The sequence below is a fragment of the Thamnophis elegans genome, chromosome 11 (assembly GCF_009769535.1).
Source record: "Thamnophis elegans isolate rThaEle1 chromosome 11, rThaEle1.pri, whole genome shotgun sequence".
Classification (NCBI taxonomy): Eukaryota; Metazoa; Chordata; class Lepidosauria; order Squamata; family Colubridae; genus Thamnophis; species Thamnophis elegans.
Window position 1 is genome coordinate 66,742,067 of NC_045551.1, and position 20,760 is coordinate 66,762,826.

The window sequence follows — 20,760 nt, forward strand, 5'->3', positions numbered from 1 at the left end:
GGTCACATTTGGATGCTTGACAGCTGACTTGCATTTATGACAGTTGCAGTTTACGACTGCTCCCCCTCTAGGTCACCAAACTACCCCCTGCATGTTCTTTAATGCATATACATACATACATACATACATACATATTAGTGTCACAACCCCTGGTAAGCCCCAATTATGGGAGGAAGCTAACTGCTTCCAACATCTGTCAATCGGCTCGTCACAAGAGTCCATCACGACAGAAACCCAATATTTTTACTGTTGCCTTTGTTATATTTGTGTTTTGTTTTTTTTATTTGTGCTGATAAATAAATAAAGGGAGACTAGTATAGATCTATTTCAAGCTATTTAGCTCTCATCAGCTAGCCATACCCTTACTGGGATTCGAACCTGTGCTGTATTGCATCTTAGGCAAACGTCTTAGCCATTAGATTTAGATTTAGATTTTACTTTATTTGTATGCCGCCCTTTTCCCTGGGGGGACTCAGGGCGGCTCACAATTCAAGGGAAGGGAAGAACAGACAAGTCCTCCTCCTTATCAGCTGAAGCCAGGGAAGAAGGTATATATTAGTGTCACAACCCCTGGTAAGCCCCAATTATGGGAGGAAGCTAACTGCTTCCATCATCTGTCAATCGGCTCGTCACAAGAGTCCATCACAACAGAAACCCAATATTTTTACTATATACACACATACATACATACATACATACATACAATTTAACTTTCTCTTCCCCTGTTGCATGTGCATACTTACTCATGTGCATATAGAATGTCCACATCAAGTCAGACCACTCCATAGAAAAGAAAGCGATCGGCAATCGATTTCCTGGAGCAGAAAGTTAGGATGGAAAAAAAGAAGCTCTTGCAAAGCTGTTACCAAAGCAACTCAGACAGGAATTTCTAAATTCGTCTTAGAGTCAAGCTGACCTGAGTACAAGATGAGGAACAGCTTGTAAACCCAACGTGGATATAGCCCCAGTTGCAATTTAAAACCAATTTGATTGAACTCCTGAACTGATTTTTTTTCCCCCTTGAAATCTTGAAAGGACTTGCGTTCATAAGTAACTCCCCCTTCCCAATTTTTTTTTAAATACCAAATTAATTTAAAGTCAAATCCAACTCTGTTATTCTGCTCTGTTCCATTTGAGTCAATTTTTCACTCCCCCTCATCATCTATTAAATTGATCCGGCTATTCAAATCAGTTTCAATCAAATCACCGGTCCGAATAAAATAGGCAGCTTGGATTGGATCACAAGAAATTCCCGTGTCCTGGAGACGATGTCTTGGGATTCCATACCCTACAAGGTAGATACAAAAAGAGGAGAAGGCCAGAGAACAGAGGCAGACTCAGAAGAAGATGGAGAGACAACATCAATGACACACAGCAGCAACATCAATTAACAATGGTTGACACTGCCAAAGAGCAAGAACTAGAACTTTGTATCTCCTTCAAAACCCAAAGTGGAAGAAGAAGGAGAAGGAGAAGAAGAAGGAAAAGGGAAGGAGGAGGAGGAGAAGGAGGAGGAGGAGGAAGAAGAAGAAGAAGAGGAGGAGAATTTAATTTAATTTTAATTTTAATTTATTGGTATTTGTATGCCGCCCACTCCCAGGGGACTCTGGGCGGCTTACAGACAAACAAGGGAATTAAAAATAAAAAGAAGGGAGGAGGAGGAAGGAAGGAGGAGGAGGAGGAGGAAGGAAGGGGGGAGGAGGAGGAGGAGAAGAAGAAGAAGAATAGGAGAAGAAGAAGAAGAAGAGGGGGATGGGGAGGAGGAGGAGGAAAGGAGGAGGAGGAGGAGGAGGAGGAGGAGGAGGAGGAGGAGGAGGAGGACAAGGAGAAGGGAAGGAGGAGAAAAAAGAAGGGGAAAGGAAGGAAGAGGAGAAAGAGGAGGAGGAGGAGAAAGTGGAGGAGGAGAAGAGGAGGAGGAGGAGGAGGAGGAGGAGGAGGAGGAGGAGGAGGAGGAGGAGGAGGAGGAGGAGGAGGAGGCATTTAGGGAGAGAGGGAGATGACTTTGATGAGACATTCAGCCATATTGTTTAGGTAAAACAAATGGCTGAAGCATTTTTAACGTCCTGAATGAGACAATGTTTTTAAGCAGCTGAGATGCATGTCTCCCTAATTCGCTGAAGTACAGGAAAGAAGAAGAGGAAAGCACAGTCAGTCTTGCAAGATCCCTTGATTGTAGCCAATCTCAAGAGAAGTAGTTTTAGCCTTCCTATGGAGTTGATTTCCTGGACTATAGGACAGATTATATGTGGATCTGGCTTAGTAGATCAACTTCTTTATCCCCATAGAGATGCCTTCCTAGAACCACCTTGATGGTTTCTTAATGGCAAGCTTGTGTTCGTGGGGGAAACTGTTCTACTTGCAAAATCCCTTCTAGTATATTTTTAAATGTGCTGTGGATCAAAGCAAGGGACCGTTGAGTTTATCTTCTGTCCTGTTCAAAGGTAACTTGCTTACTGAATGATTTAGAATAACAGAGTTGGAAGGGACCTTGGAGGCCTTCTAGTCCAACCCCCTGCTCAGGCAGGAAACCCTACACCACTTCAGACAAATGGCTATCCAACATCTTCTTAAAAACTTCCAGTGTTGGGGCATTCACAACTTCTGGAGGCAAGTTGTTCCACTGATTAATTGTTCTCACTGTCAGGAAATTTCTCCTCAGGTTTAAGTTGCTTCTCTCCTTGATTACTTTCCACCCATTGCTTCTTGTCCTGCCTCCAGGGGCTTTGGAGAATATCTTGACTCCCTCTTCTTGGGGCACCCCCTGATATACACAAGCTTGTTTTAAGTTTGCCCCTCGTTTCAAGATGATGATCTTTGCAAAGGAGGTGATGATTCATGTTTAAAACTCCGTTAGATTTAAAATGCAGCTATTAAACATTCCCAAAGTACTTAAAACACCTTGGTAAGCCTACTCATTCTATCCCTCCATCCCATCCATCAAGGACCTTTATTGTCCTTTCAGTTCAGCAAATGTTAGCACCGTTCCCCGGGATGAAATATTTAGCAAAGCAGAGAGACTTCAGAGCAACCCAGGTAGGTACAGAATAGGAGAATTACAAAACTGTCAAAATTGTCAAAATCCATTGTGATCAGCAGCCCAGGAACTCCTGGCTCAAATGCAGCCATTTATTTGAAAGGGACTTCTTTATGTTGGCTGCATTGCTTCATTTTAAACAAACTGCTGTTTGTTTAAATGGCATGTCAATCACCTCCAATAGACCGATCAGATCCCACAGACTAGGCCTCCTCCGAATTCCATCCGCCGGCCAATGCCGACTGGCGACCACCCGGAGGAGAGCCTTCTCTGTGGCTGCTCCGGCCCTCTGGAACGAGCTCCCCGTGGAGATTCGAACCCTCACCACCCTCCAGGCCTTCCACAAAGCCCTTAAAACCTGGCTGTTCTGACAGGCCTGGGGCTAATGAGCTTTTGTCCCCCTTCTTGAATGGTATGGTTGTTGTGTGCTTTTAAATTGTGGTATTGTTCTGTTCGTCTTTTTTATTCCTTATTTGTACCCCCCCCCCCTTGACATGGATTGTGAGCCACCCTGACTCCCCTTCGGGGAAAAGGGCAGCATAGAAATATAACAAATTCAATTCAATTCAATGTGGTGCAAAACAATAATATTTTAATAACTGCAGGGGCTGCCAGAATTTTATTTTATTTTTTTTTTATTTTAATTTTCCTTCTGGGTGTGCCCTGTTTTGTTTAATGCTGTGACTAAGATATTTATTACATGACAGATATGTAAAAAACCAGAGGAGAAGAGAGGAAAAAGGGAAAGGAAAGGAGAGAAGAGTGGGAAGGGAAGAGAAAGGAAGAGAAGAGAAAGGAAAGGAAAAGGAAAGAAAGGAGAGGGGAGGAGAGGAAAAGTAAGTAAATGAAAAGAAAAAGATTCTTTTTTAGATTACAATCAACTAGATTTATTCATTTACTTACTTTTATACAGGATTTATATAACTTTCTATTCAGAGATGGCATTCAGCCGGTTCTCTCTGCTTTGTGAGAACCGGTTGTGGGGGTTGTGGGAGTCTCCGCCCACCTGCCCTGACATAATGCGCGAGCACTGAAAGACAGTGTCCTCCACTAGCCATCCAACAATAGCAATAGCAACAGCAGTTAGACTTATATACCGCTTCATAGGGCTTTCAGCCCTCTCTAAGCGGTTTACAGAGTCAGCATATCGCCCCCACAGTCTGGGTCCTCATTTCACCCACCTCGGAAGGATGGAAGGCTGAGTCAACCTTGAGCCGGTGAGATTTGAACTGCCGAACTGCAGATAACAGTCAGCTGAAGTGGCCTGCAGAACTGCACCCTAACCACGGCGCCACCTCGGCTCAAGAAGAGAGCTCTCTTTGGAGAAGACTCTGATGCTGAGAAAGTTGGAAGGCCAAAGAGGAAGGGGATGGCATAGGATGAGATGGCTACATCAGTGGTGGGTTCCTACCATTCCGGACCGGTTCGGCTGAACCAGTAACGGTTAGGGGGCCTGGGTGCTGGAACCAGCGGCGACCCAGGCCTGCCATGCCCCCGAACCAGTTCTTCCAGTTGCACCATAGGCACCATCATCTTGTTTTTGGCTTCTGCGCATGCGCAAAACAATTTTTTATTGTACTGTACATGGGTGCGCAGGACATATCAAGCACATGGGGAGCATCATGCCCACGGGCAAACCGGAAGTAGCAGCTGCCGGAAACCACCCCTGGGTTAGATGGTGTCACTGACACAATGTACATGAATTTGGCATGCTGTGGGGTTGTGGGAAATTGGATATGACTTAGTGACTCATCATCATCATCATCATCATCATCATCATCATCATCATCATCATCATCATCATCATCAACAACAACAACAACAACAACAGCAAAAACGATTAGGCTAAGGGGAAACTATATTTTTTACCCCATCCAGATAAAAACCATCCAGTTTGCACCACAAGAAAAGCTGCTAGGATTTTTGAGTGAACCTTTCACATCAAATCTTTCTGGACTCCAATAAACAGCTAATTTGAGAACTTCAGCTTTGGATTTCGCAGGGGAAGATACTAAAGATCACAGACAAAGCTCCCCTTGACCCAGTTCTCCATTCTTATTCCTCCAAATTCTCACTTGGTGTAACGAAGTGGCAAACAATTTCAGAGGCAACAACAATGTAACAGATAGAAACAGGTTAACAAAGTTGGAAGGGATCTTGTAGGTCATCTAGTCCAACCCCCCCCCCCCCAAGCAGGAGAGCCTACACCATTTCTGACAGATGGCAGTCCAGTCTCTTTCTTGAAAGCCTCCAGTGATGAAGCTCCCACAACTTCCGAAGGCAACTTCTGTTCCATGGATTGATTGTTCTCATTGTCAAAAAAAAAATTTCTCCTTATTTCTAGGTTGAATCTCCCCTTGTTCAGCTTCCATCCATTGTTCCTTGATTGGCCTTTGGGTGTCTTGGAAAATAGCTTGACCCCCTCCTCTCTGTGGCAGCCCTTCAAATATTGGAACCCTGTTATCCTGTCTTCCCTGATTATTCTCTTCACTAGACCAGCCATGCCCAGTTTCTGCAATCATTCTTCATATGTTTTAGCTTCTGGTCAGAGATGATATTCAGCCGATTTTGACCAGTTCTAGCAAACAGGTAGCAGAAATTTTGAGTAGTTTGGAGAACCAGCAAATACCACCTCTGGCTGCCTCCCCAGTCCCAGCTAATCAGCTGGATCTTCTTCTGTCACCTGGAAAGCAGGTTAGTGAGGTGGGGAGGTAATGGGGATTTTGCAGTAACCTTGCCCTGCCCTGCTATGCCCACCAAGCCATGCCCACCAAGCCATGCCCACCAAGCCAGGCCCACCAAGCCACATCACGTCCACAGAACCAGTAGTAAAAAAATGGAATCCCCCCCCCCCACTGAAGCCAACTCATATTCAAATTCCGTATGAGTGCTATTCATTCTTATACAACATTTACACTTGATTTTACGTATGTTTTTCCAGGTAATTTGCTTCAGAAAATTCAGTTTTGAGTGTTTTATATGTTGCAATATTTATAAAATAATATGCTATTTCATAAAACGTGTCCTTTAAACGTTTGTGCATGTGTTTCACAGTTTAATAACCTTTACGTTCCTTTGCAATGGCTAATTCTGTATATTTCCCAAAATAATAAGCAACAAATTACTTGCTAAGGATTGGTATCTTAATATGTATATACACATGTAGGAAGAATGAAAAACAGTTGCAGGAATTGGATATGTCTATGGTAGTTTAATTAAAAGACATGGGGCAACATGATGTAGCAATAGCAATAGCAGTTAGACTTATATACCACTTCATAGGGCTTTCAGCCCTCTCTAAGCGGTTTACAGAGTCACCATATTGCCCCCAACAACAATCCGGGTCCTCATTTTACCCACCTCGGAAGGATGGAAGGCTGAGTCAACCCTGAGCCGGTGAGATTTGAACAGCCGAACTGCAGAACTGCAGTCAGCTGAAGTAGCCTGCAGTGCTGCATTTAACCACTGTGCCACCTCGGCTCTTCTAATAATATTCTAATCAATCTTCTAAAGGGTTGCCATAAATAAGAGGGGTTCAATCTATTCTCTAAAGCACCTGAAGCAATGGATGGAAACTAATCAAGGAGAGAACAAACTTAGAAAAAAGAGGAAATTCCCTGACAGTGAGAACAATTAATCAGGGGAAGGACTTGCCTCCAGACGTTGTGGGTTTTTAAGAAGAGATTGGACAACCTTTTGGTTGAAGTGGGGTAGGGTTTCCTGTCTAAGCAGCAGGTTGGACTAGAAGACCTCTAAGGTCCATTCCAACTTTCCTCTTCTCTTCTCTTCTCTTCTCTTCTCTTCTCTTCTCTTCTCTTCTATTCTATTCTATTCTATTCTATTCTTCATTCCAATACATTCTATTCTATCTATTCCATTCCATTCCATTCTATTCTATTCTACTTTACTCTACTCTACTCTCTTCAAGCTCCCTTCCAACTATTCTATTCTATTCTACTCTACTCTACTCTACTCTACTCTACTCTACTCTACTCTACTCTACTCTACTCTACTCTACTCTACTCTACTATCTCCAAGCTCCCTTCCAACTCTGTTATTCAGTTGGGACTTGCAGCTCACTAGATGTAGTTCAAGTCTAGCTCCCATTATGTCCAAACAGCAATACCAGTGAGAGATGATGGGAAGCTATCATCCAACAATACCTACAGGTCTACCTACTCCCCACCTCGGATATAAGAGAATCAGAAATACAAAATTTCAGAAGTAAGCCAATTGGCAGTAAGTTTAGGGTTCCAAAGAATGGTCTAAGATTGGAATGAGAATTATGGGGCTAACGACCATAGATCCCGGCAGAACCCGTAAGGGCACCGTACATGTCAAAATGCCAGCTATGCTTGACATCTCCTTCTTATCTTCATCTCAGGACAACATGAAGCGAGACAAGCTACTAACAAAAAAAAGAAAGAAATAAATCTGATGAATTTGTATGGAAGTTGCTATTCCATGTGGGTTGATGAATGTGTAGCCTCAGCCTTTGTTATCCTGGTGTCAAACTTATCAAATGTTTATAGGCAGTTCTCCACTGCAAAGAACTATTTTGCAAAGTGTATTTCTTAACATGCATTTAATAGTATACATTTTCATTGTGATTTTTTTTTTAAAAAGTAGAATGATTAAAACATACAAAAAAAAATGGGGTAGAACTAATTCTTAGGTAAATAAACGCAAACATGGCAAAGTTCTGAAATGTACCGATTTGTCTATCACTACAGACCTGGCTATAATTCCTTACTTTATCTGCTTCAGAACTATCGATCTATTATTGCTAGCTGGGCAACCTGCAGCCATAAATGTCTTCAGTATTTATATCCTTCCATGCTTTCAGTAATACCCTTTCTCCAATCAATGTGTCTCATCCAGCACCATCTCTCTCTCTCTCTCTCTCTCTCTCTCTCTCTCTCTCTCTCTCTCTCCCTCTCCCTCCCTCCCTCCCTCTCTCTCTCTCTCTCTCTTTCTCTCAGAATGAACAGTAGAGAATTTTCCCAAAACTAATTGTAAATTCATAGTGTAAATTTGGTGCTCCAAAAGCCTGCTGATTTTAAGACCAAGGTTAAAAACTGTCTCATTTCTTATTCGTGGTTGAGATAATCCTGGTTTGAACGATCCAATCTGTTCATTTACCAGAATTTACTTGTATCCAAATTGCTGGGTACAATTAATTGAGGAATGCTATGATTGATAGCCTATATATCTTAGTTTTTGTCAGGTGTGGGCTTCAAAAATTTCAGCAATGGGTTCTTTGCCCAGTTGCTGGGTGGGCGTGGCCATGATGGGAGCGTTTTTGCCTTCCCCAGGCTCCGGAGGCTTTCCTTGAGCCTCTGGGAGGGAAGAAACTGCTTCCCCCAGGCCCTGGAGGCCCTCTGGAGGCTGGAAACAGGCACATTTCTAGCCTTCTGGACTAGAAGGCTAGAAATGTGCCTCTGGGAGTCCTGTTTTTCCCCTCCTCAAACCTTTGCATAGGCCCCGCACTTACCTCACATCCAAAATGGGCTGCGTGGAGACTCCTGGGAGGGGTGGGCAGGGCGCGGCCAGCCAGGGGTGGAATTTGGAGGTCCTAACATTAGCTATGGGTTCTCCCGAACCCAGGCGAACCTGTAGCAACCTACCCGTGGTTTCTGTTCTCCTGGAGTGGGCAAGTAGAAAGAGGGAACTATAACTATCTTACCTCCAAGAAGAAGACATAAGAGCTTAAGAATATGAGTCTTCTTGTCAGTTAAACCAAATCTTGGAAGCATGGAAAACCAGGTGAGGGCCTCTCACTGGCCACTTGTACATGCAACACTTGAATGATCAAGAGGGTGTAGCATCAAAGAACAGATTCTTCTGAGCCTCTAGAATTCTACCAATAAGATTATTTGTATCTCCCAACTTAATGTTTATGGAGATTCTCAACCATCCAGGTCATGGTTGTCCCAAAGGTGCTTTTGCCCAAAAGGCAATGCAGGTTCTTGGATTTTTTTTTCATGAAAACATTTTGCTTCTCATCCAAGAAACTTCTTCAGTTCTTCATCTTCACAATTGAAGAAGCTACTTAGATGACAAGCAAAACATTTTCAAAGGAATGTCTATGGAGATTCTCAACCATCCAGGTCATGATTGTCCCAAAGGTGCTTTTTCAAGAGGCAACTGGACTTCTTTGGGGTTTTTTCGCTCATGAAAACTTTTCACTTCTCATCCATTGCTATCTTTCATAGTCAGGAGGTTTCTATGGATGATAGGTAGACAGGAAGGCATCAAGCTGTTGCAAATTCACCACAAATTGAGACAAACAAAATGAATCATAAAAAATAACCCTGGAAGGGGACAACAAGATGCCACTCACATTATTGTTAAAGAATACAACAGCGGTCTACTCACCAGAGAGAAGCACAAAATAGATAATTTTGTTTGGTACTGTTGTGGTCAAGGCTTCCCAAGAGCATGAAGCAAATTCCTTTTCCCTACAAACAACCCTTTTATTAATTTCCTATGAATTCTACTCATTCACATCCAGCAAAGTCTTTCAAGGTAGGATTTATAGTCACAGACCTTATCTGGCTTGGAGAGCTGCCAGGCCAACATCTGCAAAACTTGGCAATATGTCTCGGAGAGTCATGAACCAATTAAGCGAACAAATTGTCTCCTGCAAACTCCATTCCCCATTTGCTCCTTTTTTATTTCCTCTAGGAGGGGCCATTCATCGTCCACCTGTGGCCTTCCTCCCAAGTCGACCCCTGCTCTTTAGCTGTTCCTTTCGTCTGGCAGCTCTGCGCATGGGCACACTGGGAAGAGGCTCCAGCTGTTCATCTGCCTCACTGATGTCTGACTCTGAAGGCAGCTGATAACTGTCAGACAGCCCTGGCCCCCTCTCTGCCTCTGACACAGATCCCTCATCAGAGCCTTCCTCAGACTCCAGGACTGGCCCATGTTCCTCCCCAACCTCCTCAGTGTCTGAATCTGCTTCCATCTCCGCTGGATGGCCACAACAGGTGTTCCCTCTGTCTTTGTACAGAATAATAACATCATGTCAATGACATCACGTGGAGAAAATCACAGCCAAATTTCCCCCAATATATAGCACTGAATTTTTAAAGAAATGAATTCCACGTGAATACTGCAGCGACAAACAAATGAAAGCTTGCATGCCTGTTATAAATTTGGCAGCCGTTGTTGCTATAGGCTTTAATGGGGCAGAAAAGACTTAATAATTTTTGATGTGCTGCTCAGAATTTTTCCTTCCCTTGATGTAATAATGCACATCAGTAGTTTTTCCCTGAAGTTTGACATAAAATGTATTATATGCCTGGCAGTAAATTGGAGTAAAAAGGTTAAATGTGTCTATTTGCGACACTTTTTAACTTACTAAACCGGCGCTGTATTTGTCTTGTGCCAAAGTTTGCAAATATTGTAGACTTCCTAAAGTCAACAAGTCTTTACACCTTGCTTACTCTAAAATCCCCCATTTTCTGTACACATATTGTTAAGTGAAAAAACTTCTCAGCATACACAAACATTTTCCCTCTGACTTTAACCTGATAGCAAGTTGAAAACCAAAGGTGTTTTTTTCAAGAGGCAACTGGACTTTCTCTGGTTTTTCTTTGAAAACATTTTGCTTCTCATCCAAGAAGCTTCTTCAGCTCTTTTGCTTCTAATCCAAGAAGCTTCTTCAGCTCTGACTGGATGGTGGGAAATGGAAGGATTTATACTCCTTGAAGACAGCTGGTTGTTTGCATCCTTTAGATGGTCATTGAGGCCACGTGGAGATTTATCTATGTCCTCAGAGTCATCTGAGTAGTGCTCCTGGTTCCTGCAGTCTGCAATTTTTTCTCTGGAAATCCATTCCTACTCCCACACCATTCAAAAGGTCTTCATCCCAAATTGTATAGCTATAGGGTAAAAGTCCATAGATATTCTCAGTCATCCAGGTCATCTTCAAAGAAAAAACAAGAAAATCCAGTTGCCTCCTGAAAAAAGCACCTTTGGGACATCCATGGCCTGGATGACTGATAATCTCTACAGACTTTTAGCTATACAATTTGGGATGAAGACCCTTTGAACTGGGTGGGAGTAGGAATGGATTTCCAGAGGAAAAATTACAGACAACAGGAACCATTTGCACTACTCATGTGATCCTGAGGACACAGATAAATCTCCATGTGCTTCAAAGGCCCTCTAAAAGGATGCAATTTCTTGTAAAAGGATGCATTTCTTGTCTACAAGAAATATACATCCTTCAAAATTTCCACCACCAGAGCTGAAGAAGCTTTGTGGATTAGAAGCGAAGAGTCTTCAAAGAAAAACCAGAAAGTCCCATTGCCTCTTGAAAAAAGAACATTTGGGACAACCATGACCTGGATGATGGAGAACCTCCATAGAAATTAAGTTGAAAACCAACATTATCCAGTTTCAGAATTCGGAAAGATACATGTCTATAGAGATTCTCCATCATCCAGGTCATGGTTGCCACAAAGATGCTTTTTCAAAAAACAACTGGATTTTCTTGGGTTTTTTTCCCCTTGAAAACATTTAGCTTCTTATCAATGAAGCTTCTTTAGTTCTGAAAGGTACAATATTTTATCAATGTACTTAAGGTTTTATTGAAATTTTATTTTCTCCCACTACACAAGCAAGCTAAGATATTGAAGTCCATGTACGTGCATGGAACAGGGATAAAGATCAATGTGATGGAAATCAGTTTGATTAGCAATGCTGTCTGATGTATTACAAGAAAGCAGAGCTGTTATGTATTCCTGAACCCTTTTATTATTACAGAGTTTTATCATTATTTCAACTCCAATTTCATTCTTGCCAAAAGAATATTGATATGCTCCACTCTGTCTGGTTTAATGAAAAGAAGGACTAGGAGTGGAATGATAGCAGTGTTCCGATAGCTAAGGGCTTGCTACAAAGAAGAAGAGGGAGTCCGCCATGGATTTAAAGGGGAGACACAACCTAGAACTAAGGAGAAATTTCCTGACAGTGAGAACCATAGGTGGAACATCTTGCCTGCAGAAGTTGTGAACTTCCAACACTGGATGCTTTTAAGAAGAAATTGGATAAACATTTGTCTGAAATATTACAGGGCTTCCAGTCTGAGTGGTGGATTTCTTAGAAGACCTCCAAGATCCCTTCCAACTCTGTTATTCTACTCTACTCTACTCTACTCTACTCTACTCTACTCTACTCTACTCTACTCTACTCCACTCCACTCCACTCCACTCCACTCCACTCCACTCCATACTTCAGTCCATCATCAGTGCTAGAAGAGAGGAGTTTGTGGAGAAGAGAAGGAGGAGGGAGGAGGGGAGGAGAAGAAGGAGAAGAAGGGGAAGGATAAGAGGAAGAGAAAGAGAGGAGGAAGAAGAAGAGGAGGAGGGGGAAGGAGGAGGAGGAAGAAGGAGGACAACTGTGGGGTCCTTGGTGCTCTCTGAACTTGCTTGTTTTCTTGCAGAAGTTCATTACCCAACTAGGTAACATCATCGGTGCTTGAAGAAAGGGGTTTGTGGAGAAGAGGAGGAGGAGGAGGAGGAGGAGGAGGAGGAGGAGGAGGAAGAAGAAGAAGAAGAAGAAGAAGAAGAAGAGGAGGAGGAGGAGGAGGAGGAGGAGGAGGAGGAGGAGGAGGAGGAGGAGGAGGAGGAGGAGGACAACTGTAGGGTCCTTGGTGCTCTCTGAGCTTGCTTGTTTTCTTGCAGATGTTACATTACCCAACTAGGTAACATCATGAGTGCTAGAAGAAAGGGGTTTGTGGAGAAGAGGAGGAAGGAGGAGGTGAAGAACATCACTAGTACTGATGATGTTACCTAGTTTGGGTAATGAAATGTCTGCAAGAAAACAAGCAAACTCAGAGAGCACCAAGAATCCCTCAAGTCAACCCTGAGTTAAAAATATTCTCCTTTATTAAATCTTAATATTCTGGCCATTTAAAATTTTAAAGAGAGCGTTTTTCACTTCTTCTTTTTTTTTGCTTCCATGTTTCCTTGCTTGATGGTTATCAAAGCCTGCGAGGCCCTCTTCAAACATGTGGGTTGTAGCACTTCCTTCTTCCCAGAGACCTGGGCACAATGGTAAAACACTGAATGCATATACCAAGGTGATTATGCAGCATGCTTCCAGAAAAATATGACTCAATTAGTTACAGTGCTCTGAACATTGATTTCATTTGGAAAACAGCAACAAATCTAACAATTTGTGGGTGGGAAGAATCCTGTTGGATACATCTATGCTGACATATTTATGTAAGCCCATCAAATGGGGCCAAAGATGCCTCTGGAACTTTCTTTTGCAAATTCTTCAATGTCCTTGTTATTCAAACTGTGTGACTGACTTTGCACACTAGCATAAACCAATGTAGCTTCTTGTGCCACCATATGAGGTGGATGGAAAAATATCTGAATTTGCTATCCATAAATAGAACAGAACAGAATAACAGAGTTGGAAGGGACTTTGGAGGTCTTCTAGCCCAACCCCCTGCTTAGGCAGGAAACCCTACACAATTTCAGATAAATGGTTGCCCAATCTCTTCTTAAAAATGTCCAATGTTGGAGCATTCACACCTTCTGGAGGCAAGTTGTTCCACTGATTAATTGTCCTCACTGTCAGGAAATTTCTCCTTAGTTCTAAGTTGCTTCTCTCCTTGATGTAGGGAGGAATTGGTATTGTATCTCTGAACCCATTTGAGATCTGAAGGCTAAAAATAGCAAAGATCCCTGAGTTCAGGTCTATACATCCCTCTGAGAAAAGCTGTGATAGCAGCCATCAACACATTGCCCTGAGATAAATTTGTTTTTATTACAGTAGTTCCTCACGGTATCATTTATGCTTTTCTCACCTATGAACGTAATCCTGGATAACGGATGCCATTCGTAGCTGCATAATACTCATCCCGATGATGCAGCTGCCAAAAAAGCCAACACAGTTCTAGGCTGCATAAACAGAGGAATAGAATCAAGATCACCTGAAGTGTTAATACCACTTTAAAAGGCCTTGGTAAGGCCACACTTGGAATTCTCCATCCAGTTCTGGTTGCCACAAGGTAAAAAAGATCTGGAGACTCTAGAAAGAGTGCAGAGAGGATCAACAAAGAAGATTAGGGGACTGGAGACTAAAACATATGAAGAACGGTTGCAGGAACTCGGTATGTCTAGTTTAATGAAAAGAAGGACTAGGGGAGACATGATAGCAGCCTTCCAATATCTCAAGAGTTGCCACAAAGAAGAGGGAGTCAAACTATTCTCCAAAGCACCTGAGGGCAGAACAAGAAGCAATGGGTGGAAACTGATCAAGGAGATAAGCAACTTAGAACTAAAGAGAAAGTTCCTGACAGTTAGAACAATTAATCAGTGGAACAACTTGCCTCCAAAAGTTGCGAATATTCCAACACTGGAAGTTTTTAGGGAGATGTTGGATAACCATTTGTCTGAAGTGGTGTAGGGTTTCCTGCCTAAACAGGGGTTTGGACTAGAAAACCTCCAAGGTCCCTTCCAACTCTTTTAATCTATTCTACTCTATTTACAAAAATTATCATCTCAAAGCTTAATTTCATCATATTCTATTCTACTCTATTTCTAGCCCTAATTAATCTGCCTGGCTGTAGCTTGAACTTTGAAAATACAAATTCTGAAAAATACAAAGAGCTAAAAAAAAAATCAAAGGAATACCTTTCCATCCTCATAAATGTTTATCAGAAAATGATATTCCTATTTTATTTGTGACAGACCCATCATCCATAAATTTCAAACTCACATTCCTGATGAATTGGGATGATAGATTAGATTAGATTGGTGAAAGGTCAATCAATCAATCCTTTATTATGGTCAGAGACCAGAATTAAAAATTAAAACATGTGAAAGAACAGAACAAGAACATTACAGTGAGTGGTGAGATCATTAAAGTTGTTCAAAGTCTGACTTCTTTTCTTGGGTACATAGGCTACGTTTTCCACACACAAAAAGAAAGAATGGAATGGACTGGACTGGACTGGACTGGACTGGAATGGAATAGAATAGAATAGAATAGAATAGAATAGAATAGAATAGAATAAGGAATGGGATGGGATGGGATGGGGTAGGGTAGGGTAGGGTAGAGTAGAGTAGAGTAGAGTAGAGTAGAGTGGAGTGGAGTGGAGTGGAGTGGAGTGGAATGGAATGGAATAGAATAGAATAGAATAGAATAGAATAGAATAGAATAGAATAGAATAGAATAGTTGGAAGGGACCTTGGAGGTCTTCTAGTCCAACCCTCTGGCAACAATTAGCGAACTAATTGTCTTCTGCAAAGTTCACTCCCCTTTCACTCTTCTTTTATTTCCTCTGGGAGAGGCCATTCACCACCCACCTGTGGCTTACTCTAAAGTCAATCCTTGTGGCTTAGCTGTTCCCTTCATCTAGCAACGCTGCACATGTGCACACTGGGAACAGGCTCCAGCTGTTCTTATGTCCCACTGATGTCTGACTCTGAAGCAGTGGTGGGTTTCAATTTTTTTTAGAACCTCTTCTGTAGGTGTGGCCTGCTTTGTGGGAGTAGCTTGCTGGCCATGTGACCAAGTAGGAGTGGCTTGGCAGTCATGTGACTGGGTGGGCATGGCCAACTTGTAAAATGTGGTAAAACTCACTTGACAACGCTCTTGCTTAGCAATCAAAATTTTTGCTCAGAAACTCTGGCATTGAAGTGTGCATGTCTTAAAGCTGTCAAGTTACAAGATCCTTGCACCTCTAACCCTTTAGAAAAAAATCCCAGGGGTGTTCAAACTTGACAGCTTTAAGACTTTAAGGTTTAGATAAGACTCTTAGAGGCAGGTAGGGTGATTGGTAAGCCAGCCAATTAGTGAGTGGTGGGCGGGACAAGCGTGATACGGACAGGTGGAGGGAGGGAGCTGGAACTGGTTCTAAACGGCATGGTAGATTTGTGGAACCTCTTCTGTAGAAGAGGTTAGAACTGGCAGGAACCCACCCCTGCTCTTAGGGTAGCTGATAACTGTCAGATGGCCCTGACCCCCTCTCTGCCTCCGACACAGAGCCCTCATCAGAACCTTCCCCAGACTCCAGGACTGGCCCATGTTCCTCCACAACCTCTACACTTTCCAAATCTGCTGCCAGAACCACTGGCCGCTGGTGGACCACAACAGAGAGCACCAATGACTCTTTCAACAAAAAGTTAGCCTTTGAATTGCTAAATTTGCAGCCATTAAGCACCATGACAAGATTAGAAATTACACCTTAGAATTTGATTTTCTTTCCTACCTATCTGGATGGAAATGAAACATTACTCATCAGAAAATCAATACAAATTACTTGATATGATGCTTGCCATAAAATATAGAACAGGCTTTTTGTTTCTTAATAAAAACATGCCACATCAAGTGGCAAATGGTTAAAAAAACACATCGCCAGGGAATTGCTGAATAATAGAAACAATACGATTCTACTAGCATGAAAGCATTTGATTTATAAACAGTGCTCTCCTCAAATGCACCCACAAAATTACTAGGGTCTTACTAAGAAGGTTCCCACAGATAATCATTTCCATCCAATCATTTCTAAAAACCATGAAATGACGTAGGAGAAATTCTGAATTCTGAACGCCTGGGATTTTAACACACGTGGGTGCAATATTCTAAATAAACACCATTGTAAACTCAATTCAAGCAAGCAGGCATTTGAAATTCTCATCCGTGCCAGGCTGAGGTAACAAGATGCTAACAAGATAAATGAAAGCATTAACGGAGGAAGTAAATCCCGACTGCTAAGCATTTACAATTAGACCAAGAAACTCAAGATACTGTATGGTGGGTAGCAGCCTAGATAAAATATTAATTCAGATCCTAAATGATCGTCCTAGATATTTAATCCAAAGGACCGGTTGTATACAGTACATGGGGTATGACTTCATCCTCTACATCTCTTTAATACATATTTGAGTTACCCCAATCAGTAATGTTAAGCTAATCAATCCCATTGACTGCTACAGATTATGTGTTTATATTTATAAGGTAGCCATTCAAAAGAAAAGCTTGGTTGGATGGAAAGCTTATAAATCCCACACCTTTCGGAGCTTTTTCTGTTTTATAACTCATCAGTAAACCAAGCTGAGGTCCAGAGTTCAACGACATTTGGGGGGGAAGTGTTTCTTCAACAAAATGTTTGACAACATTTTACAATTTTACAATTATTTTATAATTTTACAATTATTTTACAATTTTACAATTATTTTACAATAATTTACAATAATTTACAATAATTTACAATAATTTTACAATAATTTTACAATAATTTTACAATAATTTTGCAATAATTTTACAATAACTTTACAACTTTACAATAACTTTACAATAACTTTACAATTGTACAATAATTTTACAATAATTTTACAATAATTTTACAATAATTTTACAATAATTTTACAATAATTTTACAATAATTTTACAATAATTTTACAATAATTTTACAATAATTTTACAATAATTATTATCCACCCAACTTCATATCCAATTATTACTTATCATAACACTAAACATTGTATACATTCTTATGATTATCAATTATTTATTTAACTATATTTATTGTCAATAAATTTCACTAAGTTTAACTAGTTTTAAATTACACTCTTCCATCATTCAACCTGTATCTTTCCAGTAGCAAAACAGTCTCATGTCTTCTGCCATTTGTGGTGTCAGTCCTCCAATCATATCCTTAATCAAATTCATATGGTCTCTTCTTAGCAAGTCCTTCTTATAACATCTCTCATGTAATTTCAATGCCCTTCTTCTGTTTCCTTAATCAGCTTATCTTTGATTGTCAGTAGCGTTATCAATGATGGTGGTAATGAAATTTCTCTCTTTAAATCCATAAATTCTTTTGTTTTTTTCTTCTTCTGTGTCTTGCCATCTAGAGTTCCCCTCCATTTAATTCCTATTTCAATATTCCACTCTTTCCATTTTCAGAAACAAACCAATCACCATAAATATCAGCAAATTTAATTTCTTTTTTTTTCCACAAGTCTTTTTTATTTCCATTTCATTCTATACAATCACATGTTTACTGTGCAACCGAGGCATATAACATTGGATAATAAACACAGCCCTCACTTTTATAGAAAATGCCCCCTACAATACAAACCCAATATACCGCCTTAGCCCACCATACACCCTCTTTCATCCCCCTCCAACTTTCATTCTTCCTTCTCTCATACCCCTCTACACCTACTTCCCCTCCCCCTCTATCTAACCCTAACCCTATCACTCCCTCTCTTAATCCATTCCCTCCCTTCCTTCTCCTCTTCCTCTCTCTCACCCTCTCTACTCTCCTTCTTCTTTCACTCAACTCCTCCCTTCGGTATCTATTACCTTCCAATATATTCGGTTTGTTCTGTTTTGACACTAACATTAAAAAACCACAGTATGCAAGTGCAATCATGCTTTAAAATTTAACACATATTATATTTCCCCCCTCCCCCCTCCCCCTAGATCCCCGCCTCCCTTCCCTCCCCCTGACTTCCCAGAGCCCATACATGGTATAACTTTTTGACAATCACAGTCTAAAATATCTCTACATTGAACTCAGCTTCTTGCTGTTACCCAAATTTTTAACAGTTTAAGTTATTACTGATTTTAAGCATAAGCTATCTGGAGTTTCTTAGTCCCGTATTTGCTTTGTATATAATCAATCCATTTTTTACAGTCTCGTTTATACCTCTCGTTTGAATGTTCTTTAAGATATGCTGAAATTTTTGCCATTTCGGCTAAGTTTGTAACCTTCAAAGTCCATTCTTGAATTGTAGGCAGGTCTTTCTTCTTCCAGTATTGCGCCACCAAGAGTCTTGCTGCCGTTATTAAGTACAGAACCAAATTAATCTCTACTGCTACAAAGTCAATACATATACCTAGTAAAAACAGCTGCGGAGTGAATTTTATCCTTTTTTTGAAGATATTTTGCAGGATCCACCAAATTTTTATCCAAAATGCCTTAACATTACGACATGTCCACCATATATGAAAATACGTAGCATCAAAAGAACCACATCTCCAACATTTAGGCTGAACATTTGAATACATAGAAGCAAGCTTTTTGGGAAAATTTAATTTCTTTATAGTCATTTTCCTCTTCGATTTTTAGGATTCTGATCCCCACTTTTTCCACTTGATAAATATGTCCAACTTCTTCATCATATTTTACTGTTAGATGCTCTAAGTCTTTCAACTTCTTCTCTATCCTCTCAAATGTGTTTGATAATTTCTGAATTTCGAAGAATATATTTTACAGACTTAAAGTTTCTCTCTGCTGTTGAGATTGTGCAATTATCTCCAGCTAACAAACACTGCTGTTCTAGTTTGGAAGGTTCTAGTTCTAGTTTGGAAGGTTTTAACAAGATTAAGCATAGATTCACAATAAAGTTTTATTTTCACTTTTCTCTCACACGTTTGTGTATCTGTGTGTTTTCCAGGCAGAAAACATACCTAATACTCCTTCTTCCTCCTATTTTCCCCATAACACCCCTGTGAGGTACATTGGGCTGAGAGAGAATGACTGGTCTAAAGCCAGTCTGGCTTTCACTAGAATTCACATTCTAAATTTTTTAACTTTAATCACTAGGCAATTCAGAGGTGATATTCATCCAGTTCAGACCAGTCCGGGCAAACCGGTAGCGGAAATTTTGAGTAGTTCAGAGAACCGGCAAATACTACCTCTGGATGGCCTCGCCCTCCTGCCCCCATAGTTCCTTCTCCTATATACCATTGTTTTTTACCTCAGCTGATTTGCACAGCAGAGCAGACTGCGGTGTCTCAGCTGAGATATAACACAGCTCTGCTCACCAGTGCTGACAACGAGAGCAGTCTTTGAGTGCTGTGTGCACTTGTCTAGTATGCATTAGGCGTGCACGCACAAAGCACACTCTCATAGAACCAGTAGGAAAAGATTTGGAATTCCACCACTGAGGCCATTGTTTCTTCACATTGGCTAGATTAAGGTGGGTGGACTTCAATTTCATGCTGGCTGGAGAATTCTGTGGGTTTGAAGTCCAGCCATCTTGAAGTTGCCAAGGTTGAGAAACTAGATCAAACTAGTTCTCCGTGTTTCTTCTCCCAAAAGAATGACAGAGGCCAAGAATTTCAATTTCCTGTTGCTATCGGTGCTCTGCTTAAGTGGATCTGAGTAATTTGTGTAAAATGGAATCTGCGTCGTATTTCTTCAGCGTGGCTGTTTTGAATTGGTAATAGAAATAAACAAGCCAGATAACAATGGCTTGTCTGAAATTCCGCAGGAGAGGAACCGCAGTCCAAACAATTTCTTTCTGTAATTGAAAATTATATATGTGTGGTTAGACAGTTGCTTCCAAATAAATGCCTGTGCAACGTCAAATGGAGTGTATTGAAATTAGTTTGGATCACGCCTACGCGATTGGACAATGGAAAGCAAGATAAAAATTAAAGAAAAAAAGTCATATAAAGAATTGTTTTGGTTCTGGTAAATATTATTTCACAAAGAAACCACCCAGATATTTTGTTCCCAGCTATATCCACTGTACAAACAGACATGCCAGCTGAAATTTAAGCAATGTTACATGAGACCTACCTACAAGTATAGCGACTGTGTTTTCCCCAAAATAAGAGCATGTCTTATATTTTTGGCAATGAAAAAGGCACCAGGCCTAAATTTCAGAGTGGGGATGTCATCCACTGACTCACCTCGCTTGCATGCATTGTCCCTGGCTTCCTTTTCATTATTGGAATGG